We start from the raw sequence: 12784 nt of genomic DNA, 5'->3' as shown, positions 1-12784 counted from the left end.
GGCAGGGTAACAACAAATACCATCTTTGAACGTCTTTTGATATGACGCGGCAGGGGATCGAACCCCGGACCTTCCGCTTTCCGGGCGGACGCTCTACCATTAGACCACGGAGCCGGTCTCGTCGCATGGCCTACATCCGGTGCATAACTCACTGAGAGAAGCGAATTATTTGTTGTATTACCGGCAATCGGCTTTTACTTCCTACATCAACTCCATGTCATGTATAATTATGGGAAAAGAGGAATGTCCAACAGAGGCTGATCCTGGAGCTGAAACTAGTTGATGGCGGTAGGGATGCACACTTTATCCAAGTCACTTGACCGAGGGCGAAGCCGTGTCTGCAAAAAAGGTGGGTAGCCGATACGGGGAAACCCGTGGTACATGAAGCGTTACCAATTTGCGCCAAGTACCACTTCGAGAAAGACTTTTCCGGTTGTTTGGGAAAGACTTTCGCGAGATCGACCATCACCCCCCAAATCACTTGATTTGGGAATGCCTCGAGTTGTCACGTGATATGAGCAGCGGACGATCTGGTCACGTGATTGCTGAGCACTTAAAATGTTGTGCAGTCTCTCTCCCTTATATGGTAGTCGTATCAGTCATAACTCCTTGCCGAGCATAGATACGGTACAGACGCAGTCACAATGATGTTTACACCGCCGTTACATCTTCCTCATTAAATTGGATGTTTGGGGTCGGGGTGGGTGTGGGTGGGGGTGGGGGTGGGGTGTCGGGGTGGGGTGGGGTGTGGGGTTGTGGGGGCGCTCCAGGTTTGTCGGCACCATAACCGTGATCGTGAGTTTCACCAAAGTGGAAGTGGTAAACGTCCAAGACCCGCATCACCTCGGGCTTTCCTCCCCATCAAACTGACACGCCGTGATATAACTGAAACGCTGTTCAAAGGGCAGTTGCCCCCTCCTAGATTTTTTTTTTTTTTATAGAAAACAGTTTTATTTGAATCAAGTTGGGGACAAGTGATACTTGTACAAATATTTGTCTTCGAAACTGTGACGTCACGAATGGCGTCTGTAATTTTTACATGAATGCCACAATGAGCAATATTCCAGCTACATCGCGACATCATGTAAATAATTGAGTCTGGACCAGACAAACCAGTGATTGATAAGCTATAAAAAACATGTGCATACACAAAGCTTCTCCATGGGAATAAACACAAACATGCACAAAGTCCGAAAACAAAACAGAAAGTAACTGGACCTGGATTTCTGAGAACAGGACAAGAAACCCAAAACACAGCACCTAAACACACCATCCACACTCAGACAAATTTCCAGCCTCCGGTGGCCTCCTGTCCACAAGGATGACAAGCCGACTATAGCCCACTTTGTTTTTGTTATGCTGGATATCTGGAAGTAATTCAAAGTAAAATTACCTTGTTTGGAACTCCAATGACTTGGGACGAACCGTTTATCACCTCCGGGAATAGCACAAACGGCGGATATACTCCTTTTTCTTTGACCTCATAAACAAGGGATTAGGACTAGCGTATCGAGATCTAGTCTTTGAAGAGACTGGGGTATGTTTGGTTGAGGTGAAGGACTAAAACTTCTGTTAGAAGACCGTATGACAAAATTGCGGTTAGCAGGCGGTTTCAAAATATACAGAAAGCTGGTCGACGAAATATAAAAGATGGATATTTTTATTTGAAGGGAGATTTTTCATTTCACCGCAAATCCGTATACTCATGTTGGTTAGGGAGCGGCCGTTTGATATTAGGGACCAGATATAGGGGGGAGGCGTCTGAAGAGTTATTATTTATTCCTTCGATTCCTGGCGGCCGACCATTTAATATTTTGGGTTATTGGTAAAATAATATTTACTTTTAAGTCACTGTTTCAAGGCACACCGCAGTATTCTCGGAAAGGGGTAGCCGAAAAAAGATTTCACAATACAGTTTTTTTCCGAACGTCCGTCATATCCAGACAACTGTTATTTGATGTGTGGCAGACGGGGTATTTTGGAGGATGTGTGTGTTAAGATTGAGGCAGAAAATTGTTCAGTATATTCTATACCATCTATTTTCTGAATAATTACACCCATCCCACCAATGCACACCCATCCTCACCCATCTTCACAATAATTCGACAAAAGCATTATCTCGACATGGCCGTGTGGATGATTGCAAAAGGTAACATATATCTAACACGGTGGTCACCTTTATTAATAAAAATGCTATTTCAATATTATACTACATACTCTGAGGTCGCCCATCTCCCGCTAAGTCCCTGGACTTGTGTTGACGTTCAACGAGTGTTTACACTTCCGAACTAAAGGTTTCTGTCGAAAAAACATCAACAACTGTACTTAAACAAGCGTGGCACTGGCTTTCATCTTGGTCAATTAAGGGCAAAAACATCCTCTAGAGCCAGTGCTTAAAGGGGCTATCTGTAACGTAGCGAGAGCCGGGGGTCAATGGGACGGGTCACAGCTTCAAAGTAACTGGGAGTACTGTTGTCGTGTCTACTCCATAATTAGATCTAAGGGATTGCTCATGTTTTATTCGAGAGCGAATACGTCTTTTGAAGGAGATTCTGCAATCGATCCTGTCTCTGTTTCCTCTGTTACTATATATACTATGTACTAATATCACCACACACCTGCCATCAAATATTATCCTGGCATAACGTCTAATATTATCACATATCTACTATCCAATATTACCCTGGCATTGCATCTTATATTAACACAGACCTACTGTACAATATTATCCTGGCACTACGTCTAATATTACCATATATCTGCTGTCCAATATTACCCTAGCATTGCATCTTTTATTATCACAGACTTACCATCCAATATTACCCTTGCACTACGCCTAATGTTACCACAGATCTCCTATCCAATACTAGTATTACCTTTGCACTGCTTCTAATATTACCACAGATCTACTATCCAATAATTCCCCGGCACTACGTCTAATATCACCACAGTTTTACCATCCAATATTACCCTGGCGCTGCATCTAATTTCACCAGACAAACCATCCAATATTACCCTGGCACTGCATCTAATATCACCAGACAAACCATCCAATATCACCCTGGCACTGAATCTAATATCACCAGACAAACCATCCAATATTACCCTGGCGCTGCATCCAATATCACCAGACAAACCATCCAATATTACTCTGGAACTGCGTCTAATACCACCAGACAAACCATAGAATATTACCCTGGCACTGCGTCTAATATTTCCACAGATCTACCATCCAATATTACCCCAGCTCTGCATCTAATATCACCAGACATACCATCCACTACTACCCTTGCACTGCGTCTAATATTACCACATAACTACGATCTAATATTACCCTGGCATTGCATCTTATATTAACACAGATCTACTATCCAAAATTATCCTGGCACTACGTCTAATGTTACTATATGTCTGCTATCCAATATTACCCTAGCATTGCATCTTATATTATCACAGATTTACCATCCAATATTACGCCCAATATTACCACAGATCTCCTATCCATTTTTTTGTATTGCCTTTCCACTCCGTCTAATATTACCACAGACCTACTATCCAATATTACCCCGGCACTACGTCTAATATCCCCACAGACTTACCATCCAATATTACCTTGACACTGCGTCTAATATTACCACAGATCTGCTACCCAATAATACCCCGGCACTGCATCTAATATCACCAGACATACCATCCAATATTACCCTGACCCTGCTTCTAATATTATCACTGTTTTAAAATCAATATTAACCTGGCCCTGCTTCTAATATTATCAAAGTTTTACCATCCAATATTACCCTGGCCCTGCTTCTAATATTATCACAGTTTTAAAATCAATATTAACCTGGCCTTGCTTCTAATATTATCACAGTTTTACCATCCAATATTACCCTGACCCTGCTTCTAATATTATCACAGTTTTACCATCCAATATTACCCTGTCCCTGCTTCTAATATCATCACAGTTTTACCATCCAATATTACCCTGACCCTGCTTCTAATATTATCACTGTTTTACCATCCAATATTGACCTGGCCCTGCTTCCTATATCATCACAGTTTTACCATCCAATATTACCACAGATCTCCTATCCATTTTTTTGTATTGCCTTTCCACTCCGTCTAATATTACCACAGACCTACTATCCAATATTACCCCGGCACTACGTCTAATATCCCCACAGACTTACCATCCAATATTACCTTGACACTGCGTCTAATATTACCACAGATCTGCTACCCAATAATACCCCGGCACTGCATCTAATATCACCAGACATACCATCCAATATTACCCTGACCCTGCTTCTAATATTATCACTGTTTTAAAATCAATATTAACCTGGCCCTGCTTCTAATATTATCAAAGTTTTACCATCCAATATTACCCTGGCCCTGCTTCTAATATTATCACTGTTTTAAAATCAATATTAACCTGGCCCTGCTTCTAATATTATCACAGTTTTACCATCCAATATTACCCTGACCCTGCTTCTAATATTATCACAGTTTTACCATCCAATATTACCCTGTCCCTGCTTCTAATACCATCACAGTTTTACCATCCAATATTACCCTGACCCTGCTTCTAATATTATCACTGTTTTACCATCCAATATTAACCTGGCCCTGCTTCCTATATCATCACAGTTTTACCATCCAATATTACCCTGACCCTGCTTCTAATATTATCACTGTTTTACCATCCAATATTACCCTGTCCCTGCTTCTAATATTATCACAGTTTTACCATCCAATATTACCCTGTCCCTGCTTCTAATATCATCACAGTTTTACCATCCAATATTACCCTGACCCTGCTTCTAATATTATCACTGTTTTACCATCCAATATTGACCTGGCCCTGCTTCCTATATCATCACAGTTTTACCATCCAATATTACCACAGATCTCCTATCCATTTTTTTGTATTGCCTTTCCACTCCGTCTAATATTACCACAGACCTACTATCCAATATTACCCCGGCACTACGTCTAATATCCCCACAGACTTACCATCCAATATTACCTTGACACTGCGTCTAATATTACCACAGATCTGCTACCCAATAATACCCCGGCACTGCATCTAATATCACCAGACATACCATCCAATATTACCCTGACCCTGCTTCTAATATTATCACTGTTTTAAAATCAATATTAACCTGGCCCTGCTTCTAATATTATCAAAGTTTTACCATCCAATATTACCCTGGCCCTGCTTCTAATATTATCACTGTTTTAAAATCAATATTAACCTGGCCCTGCTTCTAATATTATCACAGTTTTACCATCCAATATTACCCTGACCCTGCTTCTAATATTATCACAGTTTTACCATCCAATATTACCCTGTCCCTGCTTCTAATACCATCACAGTTTTACCATCCAATATTACCCTGACCCTGCTTCTAATATTATCACTGTTTTACCATCCAATATTAACCTGGCCCTGCTTCCTATATCATCACAGTTTTACCATCCAATATTACCCTGACCCTGCTTCTAATATTATCACTGTTTTACCATCCAATATTACCCTGTCCCTGCTTCTAATATTATCACAGTTTTACCATCCAATATTACCCTGTCCCTGCTTCTAATATTATCACAGTTTTACCATCCAATATCAACCTGGCCCTGCTTCTAATATGATCACAGTTTTACCATCCAATATTACCCTGACTCTGCTTCTAATATTATCACAGTTTTACCATCCAATATTAACCTGGCCCTGCTTCCTATATCATCACAGTTTTACCATCCAATATTACCCTGACCCTGCTTCTAATATGATCACTGTTTTACCATCCAATATTACCCTGTCCCTGCTTCTAATATTATCACAGTTTTACCATCCAATATTACCCTGACCCTGCTTCTAATATTTTCACAGTGATACCATCCAATATTACCCTGACCCTGCTTCTAATATTATCACTGTTTTACCATCCAATATTACCCTGACCCTGCTTCTAATATTATCACTGTTTTACCATCCAATATTACCCTGACCCTGCTTCTAATATTATCACAGTTTTACCATCCAATATTACCCTGACCCTGCTTCTAATATTATCACAGTTTTACCATCCAATATTACCCTGACCCTGCTTCTAATATTATCACTGTTTTACCATCCAATATTACCCTGACCCTGCTTCTAATATTATCACAGTTTTATCATCCTATATTACCCTGACCCTGCTTCTAATATTATCACTGTTTTACCATCCAATACTACCCTGACCCTGCTTCTAATATTTTAACACTGTTACCATCCAATGTTACCCTGGAACTACGTCCAATCACTACAAGCCCACCATGAAGTATTACCCTTTGTACGACTAACTGGATCGGGTGGTCAGGTTCGCTGACTTAGTTGATGAATGTCACCGTACAGACCACCGTCATATAGCTTGAATATTACTGATTTTCGCGGTTAATAACAAACAACAAACATATTATCCGGGCTCTTCGTCTTATCTCACCACAGACCCATCGTTCAATATTACCCTGGCACTTCGCCTAATGTCACCCCTTACATTCTATTCAATTTTACACCTGTCATATCATCTTACACTTCTTGCACACTACGCCTAATGTTCGCCTGACACTACGTCTAATAGCATGAGCGAGTGAGTGAGTGAGTTATTATTTAACGTCACTTCGGCAGTATTTCAGCCATATCCTGACGCGAAGTCATACATTTTTAGTATTTAAACTAAATAAACCCTGTCATCGATAGACAGTAAAATTACTAGAACATCACAGATTAATGTTTAAAACTAGCATGCAACCATAAAAAGATATCACTAAATGAAACAGTACAATGTAAAAAAGGGCTACAGATCGCCAGCAGCTGAAGGTAGATCACCATGCTAGGGTCCATGGAGACTTACAGTACTGTTGCTACCTGCATGGACCCCAGCCGGATTTACATAATCCCTTCTGCTGTTGGTGATTAATGACAAATTTAGCCAGATTAAACGAACATATATACAACGATTAAAAAAGTGGAAGAAATAAACATATTTTGAAAGACGTGGTCTCACATACCCTCTCAGGGGGACAATAATATGTCTAATAGCAGCACTGACACAACGTCTAATGTTACCACCCACACTACTTCTAAATATTACCACCCACACTACGTCTAATGTTACCACCCACACTACGTCTAATGTTACCACCCACACTACGTCTAATGTTACCGCCCACACTACGTCTAATGTTACCACCCACACTACGTCTAATGCTACCACTCACACTAATCCAATGTTACCCTCACATTAAGTAGAATGTTACCACTTCTATTGTTACAACTGATACTACGTCTAAAGTTACAACTGACAATACGTCTGAGGTTTCCACCACACTACGTTAAAATATTACTACTGACACTTCGTCTAATGTTACCATTGATACAACAGCTATTGTAACCCCACACTGCGTTGAATGTTACTCATAAAACCCCGTCTAAAGTTGCCATCACACTATGTCTATGGTTACAACTTCGCCTAATGTTACGATTGATATTACATGTAATGTTACCCCTCACACTGCGTGAAAGGTTTCCCCTAAAAGTCCGTCTGATGTTACCATCACACTGCGTTCATTGTTACCACTAAACACCTGTCTTATGTTACCAGTCACACTACGTCTAATGTGATTACTGACACTACGTCCAATGTGATAACTGACACTACATATAATGCTACCACTCACAAAACGACTAATGTTACCACTCACACTACGTCTTATGTTAGCACTCACACTATGTCTAATGTTACCACTGACACTACGTCTAATGTTACCTCTCACACTACGTCTAATGTTACCACTCACACTACGTCTAATGTTAGCACCGACACTACGTCTTATGTTACCGCTGAGACTACGTCTTATGTGATTACTGATGCTATGTGTAATGTTACCACTGACACTACGTCTAATGTTACCATCGACACAACGTCTTATGTGATTACTGATACTACGTCTTATTCACCACTGACACTACGTCCAATGTTACCACTGACACTAAGTCTAACGTGATTACTGACACTACGTCTAATGTTACCAATGACACTACTTCCGATGTCAGCACTGACAAAACGTCTAACGTTACCTCTCACATTACGTCCAATGTCACCACTCACACTACGTCTAATGTAAGCACTGATACCACGTCTAATGTTACCTATCACACTAAGTCTAATGTTACCTCTCACACTACGTCTTATCTTACCACTCACACTACGTCTAATGTTACCTCTCACACCACGTCTAATGTTACCACTCACACTACGTCTAATGTTACCGCTGACACCACGTCTAATGTTACCTATCACACTACGTCTAATGTTACCTCTCACACAACATCTAATGTTATCACTCACACCACGTCTTATGTTACCACTCACACCACGTCTAATGTTACCACTCACACCACGTCTTATGTTACCACTCACACTACGTCTAATGTTACCACTGACACAACGTCTAATGTTACCTATCACACTACGTCTAATGTTACCACTCACACAACGTCTAATGTTACCACTCACACCACGCCTACCGTGATTACTGACACTACGTCTAATGTTACCAATGACACTACGGCTTATGTTAGCCCTGACAAAACGTCTAACGTTACCTCTCACATTACGTCTAATGTCACCACTCACACTACGTCTAATGTTACCAACCACACCACGTCTAATGTTACCTCTCACACTACGTCTAATGTTACAACTCACACAACGTCTAATGTTACCACTGACACTACGTCTAATATGATTACTGACACTACGTCTAATGTCACCACTCACACAACGTCTAATGTGAATACTGACCCTACGTCTTATGTTACCACTGAGACTACGTCTAATGTGATTACTGACGCTATGTGTAATGTTACCACTGACACTACGTCTAATGTTACCATCGACACTAAGTCTAACGTGATTACTGACACTACGTCTAATGTTAGCACTGAAAAAACGTCTAACGTTACCTCTCACATTACGTCTAATGTCACCACCCTCACTACGTCTAATGTAAGCACTGATACCACGTCTAATGTTACCTCTCACACTACGTCTAATGTCACCACCCTCACTACGTCTAATGTAAGCACTGATACCACGTCTAATGTTACCACTCACACAACGTATAATGTTACCTATCACACTACGTCTGTTACCACTCACTAGTCTAATGTTACCACTGACACCACGTCTAATGTTACCACTGACACCACGTCTAATGTTACCTCTCACACTACGTCTAATGTTACTACTCACACTACGTCTAATGTTACCACTGACACCACGTCTAATGTTACATATCACACTACGTCTAATCTTACCACTCACACCACGTCTAATGTTACCTATCACACTACGTCTAATGTAAGCACTGATACCACGTCTAATGTTACTACTCACACTACGTCTAATGTTACCACTCACACTACGTCTAATGTTACCTCTCACACTATGTCTAATGTTACCACTCGCACTACGTCTAATGTTACCACTGACACCACGTCTAATGTTACATATCACACTACGTCTAATGTGACCATTCACCCAACGTCTAATGTTACCACTCACACTACGTCTAATATGACCATTCACCCAACGTCTAATGTTACCTCTCACACTACGTCTAATGTTACAACTCACACAACGTCTAATGTTACCACTGACACTACGTCTAATATGATTACTGACACTACGTCTAATGTCACCACTCACACAACGTCTAATGTGAATACTGACCCTACGTCTTATGTTACCACTGAGACTACGTCTAATGTGATTACTGACGCTATGTGTAATGTTACCACTGACACTACGTCTAATGTTACCATCGACACTAAGTCTAACGTGATTACTGACACTGCGTCTAATGTTAGCACTGAAAAAACGTCTAACGTTACCTCTCACATTACGTCTAATGTCACCACCCTCACTACGTCTAATGTAAGCACTGATACCACGTCTAATGTTACCTCTCACACTACGTCTAATGTCACCACCCTCACTACGTCTAATGTAAGCACTGATACCACGTCTAATGTTACCACTCACACAACGTATAATGTTACCTATCACACTACGTCTGTTACCACTCACTAGTGTAATGTTACCACTGACACCACGTCTAATGTTACCACTGACACCACGTCTAATGTTACCTCTCACACTACGTCTAATGTTACTACTCACACTACGTCTAATGTTACCACTGACACCACGTCTAATGTTACATATCACACTACGTCTAATCTTACCACTCACACCACGTCTAATGTTACCTATCACACTACGTCTAATGTAAGCACTGATACCACGTCTAATGTTACTACTCACACTACGTCTAATGTTACCACTCACACTACGTCTAATGTTACCTCTCACACTATGTCTAATGTTACCACTCGCACTACGTCTAATGTTACCACTGACACCACGTCTAATGTTACATATCACACTACGTCTAATGTGACCATTCACCCAACGTCTAATGTTACCACTCACACTACGTCTAATATGACCATTCACCCAACGTCTAATGTTACCACTCACACTACGTCTAATGTTACCACTCACACCACGTCTAATGTTACATATCACACTACGTCTAATGTGACCATTCACCCAACGTCTAATGTTACCACTCACACTACGTCTAATGTTACCTCTCACACTACGTCTAATGTTACCTCTCACACCACGTCTAATGTTACATATCACACAACGTCTAATGTTACCACTCACACTACGTCTAATGTTACCTCTCACACCACGTCTAATGTTACCTCTCACACAACGTCTAATGTTACCTCTCACACTACGTCTAATGTTACCTATCACACTACGTCTAATGTTACCTCTCACACTACGACTAATGTTACCTCTCACACTACGTCTAATGTTACCTCTCACACAACGTCTAATGTTACCACTCGCACTACGTCTAATGTTACCACTGACACCACGTCTAATGTTACATATCACACTACGTCTAATGTGACCATTCACCCAACGTCTAATGTTTCCACTCACACAACGTCTAATGTTACCTCTCACACCACGTCTAATGTTACCTCTCACTCAACGTCTAATGTTACCACTCACACTACGTCTAATGTTACCACTCACACTACGTCTAATGTTACCTCTCACACCACGTCTAATGTTACATATCACACCACGTCTAATGTGACCATTCACCCAACGTCTAATGTTACCACTCACACGACGTCTAATGTTACCACTCACACTACGTCTAATTTTACCACTCACACCACGTCTAATGTTACATATCACACTACGTCTAATGTGACCATTCACCCAACGTCTAATGTTACCACTCACACTACGTCTAATGTTACCTCTCACACTACGTCTAATGTTACCTCTCACACCACGTCTAATGTTACATATCACACAACGTCTAATGTTACCACTCACACTACGTCTAATGTTATCACTCACACTACGTCTAATGTTACCTCTCACACCATGTCTAATGTTACCTCTCACACCACGTCTAATGTCACCACTCACACAACGTCTAATGTTACCACTCACACATCGTCTAATGTTACCACTCACACTACGCCTAACGTGATTACTGACACTACGTCTAATGTTACCAATGACACTACGTCTAATGTTAGCACTGACAAAACGTCTAACGTTACCTCTCACATTACGTCTAATGTCACCACTCACACTACGTCTAATGTTACCAACCACACCACGTCTAATGTTACCTATCACACTACGTCTAAAGTTACCACTCACACAACGTCTAATGTTACCTATCAAACTTAGTCTAATGTCACCACTCACACAACGTCTAATGTTACCTCTCACACTACGTCTAATGTTAGCACTGACACCACGTCTAATGTTACATATCACACTACGTCTAATGTTACCACTCACACAACGTCTAATGTTACCTCTCACACTACGTCTAATGTTAGCACTGACACCACGTCTAATGTTACCTATCACACAACGTCTAATGTTACCACTCACACTACGTCTAATGTTACCACTGACAACACGTCTTATGTTACCTATCACACTACGTCTAATGTTATCACTCACACAACGTCTAATGTTACATATCACACTACGTCTAATCTTACCACTGACACCACGTCTAATCTTACCTATCACACAACGTCTAATGTTACCACTCACACAACGTCTAATGTTACCTCTCACATTACGTCTAATGTTAGCACTGACACCACGTCTAATGTAACCTATCACACTACGTCTAATGTTACCACTCACACTGCGTCTAATGTTACCACTGACAACACGTCTAATGTTACCTATCACACTACATCTAATGTTATCACTCTCACCACGTCTAATGTTCGAATCCCGACATGGGTACAATGTGTGAAGCCCATTTCTGGTGTCCCCCGCCGTGATATTGCTGGAATATTGCTAAAAGCGGCGTAAAACCGTACTCACTCACTCCAAGCGGCGTTAAACCCAGCCCACTCACTCACTCAAGTCGCCACATGGATCATATTTCCTAAGCTCATTCCTGGTTTCCCCAGTTTGGCTGAATACTGTGAAACCGGTGTAAATTCACGTTCCCAAATCCAGATGAACCTCGCGAGACAACGTTTCAGCGGTGACGGCGGAACTCAACAGTCATACAGCGTGACCACTGACCCTTTGCACACGAACCTTCCGAACATAAGCATTCGAATGCTATAAAAACAAAGGGTGACTCTAGT

The sequence above is a fragment of the Haliotis rufescens genome, unplaced genomic scaffold (genome assembly GCF_023055435.1).
Source record: "Haliotis rufescens isolate VD_foot unplaced genomic scaffold, xgHalRufe1.0.p SCAF_12, whole genome shotgun sequence".
NCBI classification, from domain to species: Eukaryota; Metazoa; Mollusca; class Gastropoda; order Lepetellida; family Haliotidae; genus Haliotis; species Haliotis rufescens.
The sequence above is the reverse complement of the archived record's forward strand: the minus strand, read 5'-3'. Positions refer to the sequence as shown.